This window comes from Semicossyphus pulcher, unplaced genomic scaffold (genome assembly GCF_022749685.1).
Source record: "Semicossyphus pulcher isolate SPU_LCO1_2020_fin unplaced genomic scaffold, fSemPul1.0.p SCAF_4, whole genome shotgun sequence".
Classification (NCBI taxonomy): Eukaryota; Metazoa; Chordata; class Actinopteri; order Labriformes; family Labridae; genus Semicossyphus; species Semicossyphus pulcher.
This window is the reverse complement of record NW_027211715.1, coordinates 15,013,091-15,027,708: the sequence shown is the minus strand read 5'-3', so window position 1 is coordinate 15,027,708 and position 14,618 is coordinate 15,013,091. Positions and strand designations below refer to the sequence as shown.

The 14,618-nt window shown below is 41.9% G+C and overlaps 1 protein-coding gene across 1 annotated transcript in view; it reads left to right on the top strand.

Moving 5' to 3' along the window:
• The window catches only part of ell (elongation factor RNA polymerase II), a 43,184-nt gene that overhangs the window by 210 nt on the left and 28,356 nt on the right, over positions 1-14,618 (top strand). The gene's annotated exons all lie outside the window — the stretch shown is intronic.

The following is a 14,618-nucleotide window of genomic DNA, read 5'->3' as shown; positions in this document are numbered from 1 at the left end:
AGGCGGAGTGAGGTCAGTCCCCACTCTGTCTGCTGCTGCTGCCTTCATGCTGCGATACACAGCAGGCAGACTGAGGCTGCTCAGTGTGGTCTGAAAAGTCTCTAGTTTAGCGACCAACAGCTCTCAGCTGGCCGGGCTGGCTGCTGGCGGATGTAAGGTAGCTTTTAGTAGCTACACCCAGACTCCACACTAACACTGTAGCGTTTCTCAGCATGTATCAGGCTCATGCTGCGTTCCAGACAACTGGGAACTCGAGAACTTCCCAGTAGAAACGTCCGACTTCTCAATGGTGAAGTCGGGGTAGATGAATCTGCTCCGAGTTCACAAGTAGGAACTCCGACCGAATGGCGTTCAAAGAATTTTTTCTAGTCGGAGGTCGGAAAAATGCTGCGTTTCAGACTTCACAGTTCGGAAGTCGGAAATTTAAACTGGGAAGTTCTCGATTCCCAGTTGTCTGGAACCCATCAGTGCTTCTGGGTGCTGAGCTCCTGTAGTTGTTTCATTGTATTAGGGTGTTTGCTTAACTGTTTTGACTCGCTATGTTGATAACTTCCCCTCCCTAAGTGCGCATATTAATCTACCATTATGTGAACTGAACATGTAGAGCAACTTTTGTTGTGTGTGTGAGTGTGTGTGTATGTGTGCAGATGTTTCCAGAAAGTTTGTTAAGCTGTCAAAAAAAATCTGGCAAACCTCGCGAGCTAAACTAGCAGCTGCCCACACATCATGGTGACGACTAAACCCTGTCCTGTCGCTGCCTGTAATCATTTTTCAGTTGTTAACTCTGGGGGAGCCCTGCCTTAGAAGAGTATCTAATGACAACATGGTGAATAATGTGGAAAAGTACCCAGTATTCGTGCGAAAGATGGCCATCTCCTCTCCCAACCCCCTCACTGTCACCACAGGCTCGTGTTAACTTGATAGCTTCAGAGGTGCGTCGAAGTTATTAAACAGCAGATTCAACATATTTCACTGTCAGTATTTGTTAAGGAAGAAGGCAATTTCGACGTCTAGTCACTGAAATGTGTCTCCTGCTGCTAGGGCTGCTTGTGCCTTCTGGTCTGGATATATAAGTCTGTTGATGGCCATCTAACGTTTCAGCGTCTATAAATATTTGACAGGGAAAACCTGGCAGGCCAGCAGGACAGGGCCTTATCTGCAGCTTCAGTGTCTGTGTGCAGCAGGCCTGTAGCCGATAAGCCTGAACAATAAAACTGTAACAGGTAATTGGGTGACTACTAGTTGTAGAAAGAGTGTTGACCCAATATGTGACGCACAGAGGAAATTGTCAACATATGGGTCAAACCCCTTTAACTCTTGAAAACATGAATATAGGTCAGTGAATTCTCTTTAATGTTTAAAAGGACTGTTTTTTATTGATGTAGACGTTTCAACAATGTGCATTAAGCAATACTTTTATAAAAAACTTTTTTGATTCATGTTTGTGCTCTTGTATTTATCAAAGGAAAATATGCATTTCTTTTTTTCTAAACCACAAAACATCCAGACATTTTTGTGTCGCTGTTTCCAACTTGCATTGCGGATCAGCTTACGTTAGCTTGTGCAAAATGGAAAAAGAAGTGTGATTGGTTATCAATCATTTTCTAGGGCTCATGACAAGTAAAACTGCATTCTGATAAGCAGGCCTGGCAAAAAAATTCAGATTGTTTTAGCATTTTTGGCTTTCCTTAAAGTATTATAAGTTTAAACATTTGAAAAAACAACTCGGTGCAGTTGGCTTGTACATGGATGACAGAAGTTGCAAGTCATGTTCAACAGTTAAGAAGCACCGTAACTGAGAATTGCCTCTTGTACAGGCTTGCAGTCTCGCAACCTACTAAAGCTGCATTGCTCACTGTATGCTTACTGTCGAACCCGTTATTTGAGTTTAAACCCTCACTCACAACTTGACCAGATCTAGGCATTGAGTAATCCGATGTCTGCTTGGTAAGGTGGCGATAGCTTGGTTTGTGGTTAGGTTAGGAGCAGTATGGTGTGCAGCTCCAAAATAGTGTTGTAAACAGTGTCAGAGCTAGGATATCTTTGATACTTTGCATTGGATCTGTTTGTTTATTAGCTTTAAGCCTTGAAACACACGTATACTGTAAGTTATATAAGGCACCTTAACGTGACTTAACAGCTTTCATTGCCAGTCACAGTATCATCACACGCTCACAGATGATGGGCGAATGTCAAAGCACCTTTCTGGCACAGTGATCATGCACATGGGCAGGTGCGCCTTGAGTCTGAATTAATTACATTTTCTATGTGTATACATTACATTATGTGAGTATACAAACGAGTTCTCTCCACCACGCAGACAAGTGCTCAGAGCCGTGGATATTAAAAAGTAGCATGCTAAAATGCAAAGACGACAATGACAGTCCAACAAAACAAACCTGGAGCAGTGCAAATATACATATACATGTGCACAAACACAGCTTAAGAAAAGATATCTTTTTATGTTTACAAAGAAAGCGTGGTCAGATTTCTATCAGGTGCGTTACATGATCAACTTCCGTCAACATGAAACTTGGGCTTCTTATTGTTTTTTATTTAGCATGGGGTAGATTTGTCCTCTTTCATAACCTAATGTGATAAAAGATCTGAGAAACTCAAACTATATGCAACGTATGATGCTTTTCTGACCACATTTGATCAGCAACTACTTTGCTGCTTTTGCGTAAAGATTGAATTTGCTTCTTTAGTATTAACCATTCTAGGGGGTTGAAATGTTAAAGATACTACAAATTTAAACGCGTGTTTAACTAATTATTACTGTACTATGATAAAACATTAAAAAACTTTTGTAAATATTGACATTTTCTTACCCTATTTAAAGAGGTGGTATTATGCTGTGTCACATTTTATATTATTTTACACTGAACAAAAACACTTTTGTTTTTGCTCCCATTTTTCATGAGCTGAACGCAAAGATCTAAGACTTTTTCTGTGTACACAAAAGGCCTATTTTTCTTAAATATTGTTCACAAATTTGTCTAAATCTGTGTTAGTGAGCACTACTCCTTTGCCGAGATAATCCATCCACCTCACAGGTGTGGCATATCAAGAGGCTGATTAGACAGCATGATTATTGCACAGGTGTGCCTTAGGCTGGCCACAATATAAGGACACTCTAAAATGTGGAGTTTACCTGTATTGGGGGGGTCAGGGGGGGTCGGAAAACCAGTCTTTGAGTTCAGCTCATAAAAAAAGGGAGCAAAAACAAAAGCGTTTATATTTTTGTTCAGTGTACAATGTTGGATGTCCAGACTAAACGTGGGGGAAGCTTCAAATCTGTAGGTAAAAGTATGTTGGAGTAATCCCCAGGCTTCTCAGCTCAGTCTGCAGGCTGCTGTGAACGCCAGGTTTCACAGTTTTTTCTACACGCTGCACTTTGTGATGTCACAAAGTGCAGCCTTAGCAGGCCTCAAGGAGCTGGCCAATCAGAAGAAAGTGGGCTTAAGGGACGGGGTTTCTTAAAGGGACAACACTGACTGAGTTGTTTAAGGCAGAGGCTGTATGAGGGCCTGCACAGAGCACCAGTGTGAGAAAGAGGAGGTTTTTTAAATGTAAATTATGCTAAGCTACTCCACAGGTATCACAGAGTGAAATATGAAGCTTGAAATTAGCATAATACCCCCCTTTAAATAAATAACATTAAATTGAAAATGACTTCACATGCCTAGCCTACTGTTTTCAATAATTGCCTAAAAATGATGTAGTAAAATAATTAATTAGAAAAATATGTGTTAAATGGAGTCGCATTGAAGTTGCACTTTCAATCATCAGTAATAGAAATGAAGGGGCAATTTTTATCTCCCACACTCCACCACAAACTTGACTTCATATGGCTTTCAGTGTGGTTGGGGTATCTTTTACCGGAGCTGAGCCTCTCCAGCTTCCTCATAATTCAAACACTGGCCAGCTCCCAATGGCAGGGGTGAGCTGGGGAAGAACCTTTTGAATGACACGTGCATTTCAATATAAGAGTTGAAACGTGGTCAAGGATGTAACAAATGTTTTGTGACCCAACTTTTGCTTTTGTTTGACTGGAAAATGTATAAACCTGCTTTAATAAGGAAGCTCAATACCAGGCTGTTACAGGCCGCTATATAGCATAATTACTTAGATATATTGTAGACCCTAGCTAGCAATGAAAATGTTTACAGCTTGGATAGTTCATAAAAGTTCATAAAAACATATTATTCTTCACTGTAGGAAAACAAGAAACTCTTATTGGATATAAGCTAACCTAATGCTAAATGTTGTCCCCGAATAACTGTTCTTAGTCTTGTGAAACTGAGTATTTCTTGTTTTCCTCTACATACATTATGCAACGCCAGTGGGCAAGTAGCAATAGTTGAGTGTCTTGACTGCTTCCTGTATGAGATGTGACTGTCAGCTGGTTCTTCCGTTGGTGCGTCTGAGGACAGAGTGAACTGGAGCTCCTGCTCCGGGACCGGCAGTCCGGAGACTCATTTTTTTCTTTTTTTACCAGCTGTGACATAAGCAAGGAAATGAGTAAGGCTTGAGCGTCATCTAGTTGAAGGTTATGCAGAGTGGAGTACTGATAAAAGTTTGCAATTATGTCTCTGGATGGCTGTTTTGGGTACAGCACAGAATTATTCAGCAGTACTTAGACTTTATCTTCCTTGCGAAAGATGTGGCTGTTCTCCAGGAAAGCTCACATATGAAGTGGCATGAATCTCCCATCCTTGCACTGCAGTATTACACTGTTGGGAGACGAGTTGTCCGTTTGAATGTAAAACCCGTTTGGAGGCACGAGTCACATCTTTTGTCTTGTGGTGAGGTAATGGAATGGAGATTATAGAGTATTAAGCTAACATTTTTGAGGGGATGCATCACAGTAGTAGCACCCATGTTGATGATTCATTTTGTTGCATTTACATGTTAAGCCCCCTAAATGAGTATAAAGTTGAATGATGTAGTCTTTTATCAAGTTCTTTATGATACAGTTTCTTAGACATTTAAAGATTAAACTTGATGGCTGCCAAAACCAGCTATACAAGGCAACAATGAACATGTCACACCTGTCAAATTAAAGGCGTGACGATGCCAGAATGAAGAGTTGTTGAGTTGCTCAAAAGTATTCTCAGGAAATTAGTCGGTGCGTATTTGAATGAGAGGTGAAATGCTTTGGTTTGATTGCTTGGCATTGAGTCTATACGTGAGGACGTCCTCAGTATTGTTGAGTAAGATTTCACCTTAGTCAACACTGATTGTGTTTTGATCAGTGTGCCCCCTGATCAACTCTGTAAACAAAGCCTTTTGATTATGTGAATATGTCTGTTTTCGTCAATGAAACATTCACACCTTCTCCACTGTCAGAAAGCCTGCAAGAGTTTTACTTACAGTTTATAAAAATAGCGTCTTAAGAGAGGTTTTTGTGCAGCTGAAGATCAGTCCTCAGTTAAGTACTCGTGGTGACAGGCTACAATCCTCACTAAGGAGGTCAGTTTACATTAAGCTAGTTTTACCCGTGTGCCTGACTGCAGTCTTCCCCCTGTCTCGACCCCTATGGGAATGGTATGGGAAGTAATGGAGCCCGGGTGGGGATTGTGTTGCTTGACGCTGGTCAGCCTGTGCCAGTGCTATGGTTATTTAAGGAATGCTGACTCCCCAGTTTCAGCCGGTCACGGGACACTGCAAGAGATGACTATAACCACTAATGCCAAATATCGCTCTAAATGTCATCGTGTTCCTATGTCCTGGCAGGGCTGCCACAAGTGACCATGTCAACCTGGTATCAGTGCACACAGAGCAGACTCCCTGACCTGTTAAATCAGTCAGTGCAGGGTTTGGTCATTGGTCCACAAACATGCTTTGCGCCTGTGGTTTTTGACCAAGGCTGGAGCAGTATGAAGCTTGAAATTGGGTTAAAGCGTAAACATTTTTATTGGAGCCCAAGGACAAAGTTCATGCAGTCTTCTATGTTACTTAGCAGGGGTCGGGAGTAACCTTAATACATGTCTGAAAGATTGTTGCATCAATTCATGAAACATGAATGAGGACAAACCTTGAAGGAATCACTGAAAAATCACATCCATCATTTATTTTCTGTGAAATCTCTCCTTGGTTGCCTCTCTCGCTCAAAGTCTTTTGAGGGAGTTTTCAGCCAAGTGACAGTTATGTGACATGGAAATTGGACTGTTGAATTTCAGCCCACGACCTTTCACCAGAACATACCATTCACTTTATTCACAAGGAAGGCAGCCATGTTGCTCGGATGTTGCTGTGTTCCAGAGGCCTGTGCTACGAAGCAGGATTAGCAGTTAGCGAAGCATCTTCAGGGTTCACTCCGGGTTAGTGTGGTTAACTTCTTACATCTCTGTGGTAATTTACGCTTCACAGCTTACCTCCTCTGAAGCATGTTATATTCAAGATGAAAGATCACCCTGAACAAAACACTGCCTACTGACCAATCAGGTATTTTGATCACGAAGCTCATGAGACGGAGGATGGCGAGAGTGTTCAGAGACCCGTAAAACACTTTGGCTTTCCAGAATGATTTTTCATATGAAATATATTCATGACGGATATTCATTGTGCTTCAAGAATATAATACCCCAACAGAGTCTGATCAAAGCACTGAAGCCTTGTACTTGTACTAATGAAAGTGAGTGCACTTACTTCTTTTCACTATGTTGTTATTATTGGCTAAATCTTTTTCGCCCCATAAGTCCGTTCGATACCGTCGGGCTGCAGCAGAAAGAATAAATTACAAAGTGTCATACGCCATAAGAATAAATCTGAGCCACACACATATCTCAGTGGAACAAGTAGTTCTTTGTGGTCAGATCTATCGTACAGTAATGAGAAGAAACTGATATCGTGAGACTTAATTTGTGCTTTTGGCAGCTGATGCTTTGATACTTTTAGCCTTGATTATGTGTTAACTTCTTCATAGTTTTCTAAGGTCATAGTTTGCTCTGAGTTTGTACAATATGTCAATCTTCTGCCAGTTGACTTGTTGGTGTTTGTGATTGGTCATACGCTGCTCACTCAATGTTCTGTGAACACACTTAAGGAAACTCTGGGTTGACTGACCGGATTGATATCCAGCGTTCTGTGACTGCTTAATGCGATCTCCTTTGTTTGGGTTAGTAAAGCTGAATAACCAGAAGATACCCTGGGTTAGCTTGAGAGAAATCTTGAGAGACAATGGGCCACAATTTGAGGTAAAACAACGTAGCCTATAGCCTAACCTATTGGTTACCATTAGACAAAGAATAACGTTGCATTCGGACACTTCCTAGGCTTTCTTACTTCCTGATTGTGACACCAAAAAATGAGACATGAAAAAGCTATCAAAACACTAACCTCTTGTCACCAATGGGAGAGGTACAAACAGTGTATATTGTCACTTCCTGCTCCGCATCATATCACATCTAAACAGAATGAACTCTAATCATGTTACTGACTTCTTAAGATTCATCTCGGCTCCAGTTTGTCACTGATTCTAAATCAAGTTGACCCAGACGGAGAGATGCACATTGCTACCTTCCAGTTAGATGATGGTCAGTATGTTGGTTTCATGAGCTTAGATTTCACAGCTGTTATAAGGCTTGTGTTGATTTAGATCAACATAGAACATGGTGGATAGAAGTCTCTCTATAGCCGCTTTCCCACTGGTTAAAAAACCTACTAACACCCGCTAACACCCGGCTTTTTTGCTCAGTGGGAAAGGTCACAATCACATTCAGACCCGGGTCAAATGACTCTGCAGTAGACCGGGGTAATTATCACCTCGGCTCCGATTGGCGCGATGCTATACTCCATCGGTATCTTCTGCGACTCATTTCAGCTACAAATTCCGCTGGTCTCTGTCAGAGCAGCGCTCGAACATCGTTCCGAATTTGTTGCCGCCGAGTCATCTTCACTGGGGCACTTTACTAACCCTGTTTCTAGCGCGTTTGTGACGTCAGACAGAAGAGTTTGTGACTGAGCAGAAAAGAGACCGATAGGAGGATGGCAATGGGAACTGGCAATGGGAAAAGAGACAAACAGCGTCTATAAGTGGGTCTATGGGTTAAACAGTTAAAAATAAAAAAAAAACAAAGCTTTGTTGCATATCTCTGCGTTCCTGGGACATCGGCACCGTCTGAGCGGGTATTCTCCCCCGCGGGTCTCACAGTCAACAGACTGCGCACCAGACAAACCCGACACCATGTCGTTACTTGTCTTGGAAGCCAATCTTAATATTACATACTGTCGTCTAAACTTAAAAATACTACTGTTCGAATGTGAAGCATAAAAGACCTTTCCCTTTCTGCTTTACTTCAGTCTTTCTCGCTGCCCTCTTTCCTTTGACTGCTGTGAATCCTGCTGAGTCATCACTTTCACATCACTTAATTCAAGGCCCCAAATTACTAGAGGAACTATAGAAGGGCATAACACACAGGAAAAAACAGCAGATAATTATCTAGAACAAGCACACACGACAACATTTGAAAATAACGGTCCATCACACTCTACTGGATATTAAGATTATTATTGTATCTGCCAACAATCAATGCACCAGCTCATTAGGTTAGATTGAAAGAAAACGCTGGCCGACATTCTGCGACAGCTTGTTGTTGTATTATTCCAGCGTTGAAAAACAAAAGCCGAAGGTTAAACTAGTCTAGATGGGAAAATCAGTTTTTAATATGTATCAACAGTGTGTCAAAGTTCAGTATGGAGCTAGGTTCACAATAAATAGCACTCTAAAAATAGTACCTGATTATTTATTAGTGACAGAGTCAAATGTATAGTGTGATTTGTTAGTGACTCAGACACATGATCTTGATACCCCAACGACAAAACAACTAGTGCTCACATAAGACATTTGCACCGCCACTTCAAGAACAAGATCAAAGGTAGCTCAGCCTTCATAAGACGAGAACAGTGAAAGCTTCAAAGGGTTTCTTGCTAGCAGTGAGGAGCCAGTTACCGTAAATACACCAACAAGTAGGCCCAATTAAGCCTTTGTGCTTGTGTGTTACTTCAAACACTCCTTTCACACTCTTCTGTCACCGATGATTTGGAGTTTGGACCAGTACACCATGTTTTTACACATGAGACACACTCCACAATGATGCATTGCAGTACTGATAGAAGGGACACTCGCTACAATTTTCCCCCTTGAGGAGCGAGTGGCACCAAGTGCTCTTTCCACCTCTGAAATCCTAGACACGGTGGAACATTGGTGTGACAGTTATGCAACTAAACACCTGACAATATGGGTGCCACAGCCGTACCCATTGGGATTTAGACGTGGCTATTCCTGTGTGCATCTACTACAAAACAAAGAAATCCTTTGGCAGTGACCCCTGAGAGACAGAGTAGAGAGTTACACTCCTGTGTGATGATATGATGTGTGTTTGCCTCGCCTATATGAGTCTGTATGAGGAAGCTGGCAAGCTTCCATGGATTACACCCCGTTTCTCTGTATGTACAAACTCTCAGCTTGCTGGTATTTTTCATTTTGATAAAGAAATTCAAACTTTGTTTACAAAAATTGTTGCAATTTGTCATCTTGTAATTTATTGTCAATTATATTAAATGTTGTCTTGAGAGCTTGCGCTTGTTTTCAGAAAGGTTTCAGGAGGATTGTGTCCTAGCTGGCATAACGTGTAGCCAATATCACTTTCTTGATAAACCTGAAGAAAGTTTTGATAGTAATATACCAACTGCTGTTGGCCAAGGAGGTGCACAAGCTCATTTTAAGCCTCGCTGGTTTTGAAAGACTACATTTGAACATCGACCATTCCAACAGGGCAAACTTTATCTGCTGAGGAACATCTATCAGCTAAATGGGCCGTGTTGTGAAATTGCCTCACCCATCACTGTTTCCAAGGTGAAGAGTAAAAATCTGATCTCAACTTTAGACTGGTTTAAAACCTTTCTACTAAATAACAGCTGTGGAGGCTCAGTATTTGTGTTAGGGCTGCACAGTTATGGCCAAAACGATAATCTCTGTTATTTTGATCAATATTGAGATCAAGATTATTAATCACCATCATCAGCAAGTTCTGGGTACAACATTTTTTATTGTACTTTCACTACTACAACTACATTCCAGCTCATGTTTTGCAGCTTTTGCAAACTAAAGGTCTTTTCAGACGGGGGGCGACACTCTGCCTACGTACCCGCTTGGATGTCCGGGTCTCGCTGCGCTCCTCATGCGTATAGACGGGCAGACAAGCACTCTGCGAGTAAACGTCATGCGATCAACGTGTGGTAGCTATGGAATCCGCTTCTGTGCACTAGTGTATCCCTGTCGGTACAACTGTATTTTCTTTATAGGCTTATCGGCTTTCTGTTGTATTTAGAACAACTAGCTAAATTAGCATAGTTGTAACGTAACCGTTACCAACTAAGGTAACGTGTAGTCTAGCTTAAGTTAAAACATCACTTTACATGATGCATCCAGTCTTCAGCGCTGATGCTCTGTGGCCCTCCTGTTTATGTCCCGGTAAGTGTTTACAAAGTGGTTATATATCTCCGGGAACTCGCATACAGCAAGGATCAGGCTCTCATCCATTGTGATTTGTGTGGTTACGTCTGCGTGTCGCGTAGGAAAAACAAACTTTGAACTCAGTGGGTGGGTGTGTGAGTGAGCCGAGCATGACCGCGTGAATTTCACGAGGTTGCGCCGGTTGTCACTCCGCCTGTCAGATTGCCCGCACCTCCCTACCTCTCTCATTGAAACTGAATGACTATGCTCACCAACATTTTGCATTCAGCACAGGTAATGCCACCTTGGAGAGATAATTTGTTGAGCACATTGTGCAAAAGATATGCCATTCTGTCACACATTTCCTGAAGCCCACATTACCCACAGTATTTATAGGACGCATTTCTTTGGCCAAACGGAATGCATTGGTAATGTCAGTGTGTCTTTGGGAGTCGGGTGGATAGGGTGTTACGCTGCACAGCGTTGCTGTTATGACGCTGGTCAAGGACGGGGAGCAGCGATGTTATTCCTCTTGGCCTTCATACGTCTGTCATACTTCACTTTGTGGTGCTTTTTCAGGTGATTGAACAAGTTAGTTCTGTTGCTTTGCGGCTCAGACACAGGTTTCATACACTTTTTCCATATCTTTTTCATGCTTAACATCACTTGCCCTAAACCCGAAATACTTCCAAACAACTGAAGACATTTCGGGGACCAACTTTTCATCTTCTCATGACATGACATGCCAAACGTCTCGATCAATCCCATTTTAAATGTCAGAATCACCCCCTCATGTTAATTTAATCGTGGAAAGCCAAAGTCGTGATCGAGGTCAATATTCAATTAATTGTGCAGCCCTAATTAGTGTACTCTTAGATATAATTTATTGGCTGATCTTTGGCAATGAAGTGCAGATTCAGATTTAAAGTAGGCTTTCATCTAAAAGTGTGATAAGATGTGTTATGATTTAAAACAACCTTTGCAGAGAAAATAATTATGCCTGAAATTTGCAAGGCAATGTACAGTCTGAAGTCAAATATTCATGACTTTAACAACATTGTGGACCGCTCCCGGCCCAGCTGATCCTCTCTCTGTTGCTGGGCGGCTGCGTGTGGGAACATCTACAGCCTTGTCATCGATCCATGGTCAGGACCCGTACTCTGTCCCTAAGGTTAGCTCTGTGGAACATTCTGGGCTCGGGTCCCAGAGAATAGTGACATGTCAGCAGCCCATTCAAATGAACAGGCTGAGGGTAGCACTATGTTAGCAGTGCTGGGCTGGGGGGAGGGGGAGGGCACAGGGTGGGAGTGCTAAAACTGGGGCTGTGTTGAACATTGCAGGGGTAGACCAGAGAGTGTGGCTCCATGAAAGGTCTGCTGTTCTTGGATAGGCTCTGAGGGTTTTAAGCTGTGGGCAAAGTGACACACGTACTGTGGGCCGGAAAACCGAGGAAGTTCCTTCTACCTCTGATTCTAATTTCTGTGGGTCAGAAGTGTTCAGATGAAGTGAATCACTATTTGAGAGTTCACAATGTCCCAAATCTCTGATAATATGCTCCACATGGCAGTGAGTTATGTCTGCTAACAGTTTGCTACGATGCAAGGAGCTCTGTGACTCTATACCTTTTAGCAAAATGCTATCCATAGCATGGCAACATGCTCACAATGACCAGCCCTGTCCTAGAAAATGATGTTCATATATACAACTAATTTGCAGCAGGAAATGTGTTTTTGGTCCATGTAACATTTTAAAGTTGTTGATATACTAACCTTATGTTGATATTTAACGTATCAGTATCAATACAATGTAACACAAGCGGTTGCAACAATAGTGTTTACATACAGGTATACATTCTGCTATGTTCACTTCAGCTTACAATGTTAGCATGCTAATGTCAATTCTGACATAAGTATAATAACAGCAGTTACAGTCGTATTTGGGAATTTATAGTACCAATGGACCGATTATGTAATTTTTCACTACCTGGAGGATTTAAAAAGTATGAGGGGAATAAAAGTTGGAGGTGGATGCGAGAGGCAGGAGTAGCTCAAGCCCTTTTTTACACCGCAGTTCCACCACAGCGGCATAACGAAGCTCAACCGTCATGACGCCTTTGTCATTTTACAATGGACCAAGTAACATCGGCATAAAGTCACCCCAGTTTATGTTTTTACTAGGGCTGTCGATCGATAAAGAATTAATTAATCGCACAATTAGCTGTGATTAATTGCACAAAAGAAATATATTTAAGTTAAAATACTATTGTTTAAACATATTAACTTTAAACACAGATTCTCTCCTATGAACCACAGATTTCCAATAAAACCCTCAAGGCCATCAAAATTGACTGTCAGCTTGAAAGGCATATTTTTTATATGTACTAAAAGAAATGGTAACATAACCCAGGCCTATAAGTGCCAGTTGAACTTCTAAACCATCATTGTCCTTATTCGTCTTTAGCCAGGATGGTTCGGTGTGGCGGTTGTCACAGCACTGCTGTCACCTGCACATGCCGCTGTTTCGCCCTGCCAGCTCCGCCATTTACACTGACATCGCTTTGCCTCTGTTACGCCTCAGTTACTACCTTCGATGCCGGCTCAGAGGCAGAACGACTTCACCACACTGTTCTGCCTCCATATGTTTTACATAGAAGATGAAACGTAACAGAGGCGTCATAATCCCAGTTTGAACTGGCAGCATAAAAGGGGCCTCAGTGACATTGATCAGATAGGGTTACTCTTTTTTTCTAAATATGACTTTAATATGACTCTCCTTTTTCATCCTTATAAATATGTAACAATTTTATAAATTTGGATTGTCAGTATTACCACCAGCATTTCATCATATGAATTAGTTTTAAGTTTAAAAAACATGCTCCATGTCTGCGGGTCAGGATCAGGCAGGAATGCAAAGATGTTATGCCTTTAATAGATTTGACCTTTCTAATACACCTTTCCCACCTGAATTTAACACGTTCACACGGGTTTTTCAGATCTGGAAAGACACACTTATAAATGCTGATTGTCTCTAGTCTCACATTGCCAGTGGAGTATACTCTATACTTTCGGTCTCTTTTCTGCCGTCACCGTCTGACGTCACAAACGTGCCCGAAACAGATACAATAAAAGCCTAACCACCGTAACATCTTTACTCATTCAGATTTTATCAAACTCAGCACCGACAAATCTGGAATGTTGTTCGAGCGCTGCTTGGACGGAGACCGGCGGAATTAGTAGCTGAGATGACAAGGAGTCGCAGAAGTTACTGACGGAGCATAGCATCGTCCCGGAAAGGGGGCGGAGATTAGCGTGTCGACACGCGTTTTGTGTTCCCATCAATGCCAATCAGAGCGGCGGCGTTAATTACTAGGGATGGGCATTTCCAGTAATATCAATATTCGTGTAACCTAATTACCTTATGAACGAGTAATCGAGAAACATAAAAAAAAAAAGAAACGTACGTCGGACACGGACCTCCCGGCCCCGATAGTAGTTAATGTTCTCATACAGGCATATAGCCTAACACTTTCACATTAATGTAAATAAATTGCCAACAATGGAAAGCAAGAACAATTTCAAATGCATTTATTGAAGAACCTGAACAGGCCCTTCAATTAACGTTGTCACATTTCGTTGTCAAACATCACAGCGGTAGCGGACTGCATGACTTCTGTTCTGTGTTGCATAACACGTAACTCGATGTGTTCCACTCTCATAGCTGCTGTCCGGCGTGATGGTGGCTTGTTGTCCGGCTCAACAAATGGCATCAGCCTACGGAAGCCTTCCCCTTCCACAACACTTAATGGGAGCATATCTCCAGTCACTATTTTCATTATTGGCAGGCTAATCTTTCCGCTCTGGTATCATCATCACGATGTGTGCTAACGGGGCTAGCAAATGATATGATAACCTTTCCCGTTAAGCAAAAAGCCAGGTGTTGGCGGGTGTTAGTCGGTTTTTTTGACCAATGGGAAAGCGGCTTAACGTGATGACATTTGATCCACTTTTGCAGCACCGAGGAGGATAAGTGAGAGTGTCTTCCTCTTTTTTTTTTAATGTTTTGTTTCTACAGTCAAAGAAATGTCAGAAAGATTCCTCTCATGCTCCACAATATGTCTCTGTGTTGGTGGTTAAATGTTTTTCAATTATATTCAGCT